Raw genomic sequence first — 2,055 nt, 5'->3', positions numbered from 1 at the left:
AACTCACAAACCTAACAAGTCACGAGCCTTTTCTATAGAAGCACATTTTAAAAAAAACTTTTGCTCTCTCTTCATGTACTAATAAACTATTAAAACACGAGTCTACTCCAAGCACCATAAACATTTCATCTTCTGTTTCCTCCCACCCATCGAACACAATACCATGTCTACTAGAAATGATATAAACAAAGGCTCCCATACTACGTCTTAGCAAATTAAGGCTACTACATAAACTAAGAAAGCCCATAAAGCAGAATACGTATACCATCCAATTAACGAAGATACTAAAACAAAAACGAAAAGTACTATGATTTAACGAAGCTGCCAAGCAAGTCAATCGTAATAGACCACTCATCGATTCATAATCCAACAGTCAATGTTCTAGATCTACAAGATCAAATCTCAACACACTAACACACTTACTTCTTGTGCCTCATCGCAAATTTAGAGTTCTTCCCATCCTCCTCAGTGAACCGAGGGAGAGCCTGGTGATGACAGCGCCGGTGACGGCGAAGCCGACGAGGAATGGCCAGTTACGGCTTCATTCACGGCAGAAGAAGACCGGTCACGGATCGAATTGCCTCATTTTCTCCGAGTTAGACTTTTTTTTTTATGCTCTGCGCTTGAGAGTGTTGTGATTGTCAATGGAAAATGGGTCTGCTGCAATGGGGTGGTGGAGTTAAGGTGGTTTGCGGCTGGTTTTTTGTGGGAGAGGGTACGACTGTTAATTGATGTAGGAAATTTTTGAATCCTGCCGTTCTAGCTTAGAGTCCAGGGTCTAGGTATTTAGGAATTGAAAACTTAGGGTAGAGTTTCTATAATTAGGTGTTTTATATGAAAGTGGGAAGGGATGATGGCCATTGGATTAGAAGGAAAATAGATGGCTAAGATTAAATCTTACACTTAAATGGGCTAATGGGTTGGGAAGAATGGGCTAAGGGTAATTGGGTTGGACCATGTCTTTTTGTGTCTCCATTTTGGGCTAAGAAGACTCCAAAATTATTTTTTGTATTTTTCAAGATTATATAAAGATAAAAATAAGATACTATTTTTGTTATTTTTTACTTTATGAAAGGTACATAAAATAAATATTTTTGTAATTTTCATTTTCTTGTAATAAAATAAAGTAAAATAGTCAAAATTAGTTAAAATAACGATATTAGACCTAAATTAAATATTTACATGCTAAAGTATAAAAAATCTTGGGGAGGGTCAAAAATCACATGTCTACAAGTAATATTACAAGGAGCATGAGCTGGTGGGGATTCAGCATTACAAAAAAATAATTGATCACTCCCACCAGTGGTTACTACATTATCCCTACTAGGACTAACGTTTGCTACATTATCCATACTGGTATTCATCACATTATCAAGACAAATAGAGATAGGTTCCTCTTCAGGAAATGTACGTAGAGGGCGTCTGTGAAGCGTGCCCCGTTGGTCTGCTAGAAAGTCATGCATCACAAAAGGAGGTGATTGCAAAAAAGCAGTTGTAGAAGCATTGCATGCTAATGTGGTCCCATGTTTGGCAAGCGTATCTGCTATTTGGTTTTGATCCTTGTAAGTATGTATGACCCATTGGCTATCCAGCTGTTGGAGGAGGTACCTGCATTCATGCATTAAAGATGAGTAACGTGGATTAAGATGACGGAGTAAAGAGATTACCTCAGTGGAATCCACATTAACTTCCAAGGGTGCGAGTTTGTGCTGTAGAGCAAGTTGCAAACCTTCTAGTAGGCCAATGAGTTCCATGTAGTGATGATTTCTTGTTATAACCCAATTATCCATGGAATCTCTAATGACACCCTCAAACCCCCTTTTGCTGTGTTTGAAGGTATAAGCACCGTCTGAATTTAATTTATACATCCTGTGTGAAGGAGGATTCCACTTAACATCTATGTAGGTGGGAGTGTTGTTGTGTGTGCTACGTGTAACACCTAGATGGAAATACTTAGCAGCTTGACCTAGAATGTGCTGAATATTTGGAGGGTGATTGGCATTGTCAAATACTAGGCGATTGCGACTGTTCCATATGTGCCATAGGGCATAACAA

General features: G+C 38.6%; 1 pseudogene; it reads right to left on the bottom strand.

The window, feature by feature from the left end:
• Positions 1–419: 419 nt before the first annotated feature.
• LOC104237010 (ATP synthase small subunit 6, mitochondrial-like) lies at positions 420–998 on the bottom strand (annotated as a pseudogene).
• Between the last annotated feature and the right edge of the window lie 1,057 nt (positions 999–2,055).

Source organism: Nicotiana sylvestris, chromosome 6, assembly GCF_000393655.2.
Source record: "Nicotiana sylvestris chromosome 6, ASM39365v2, whole genome shotgun sequence".
NCBI lineage: Eukaryota > Viridiplantae > Streptophyta > Magnoliopsida > Solanales > Solanaceae > Nicotiana > Nicotiana sylvestris.
This window is presented reverse-complemented; position numbering and strand designations above follow the sequence as displayed.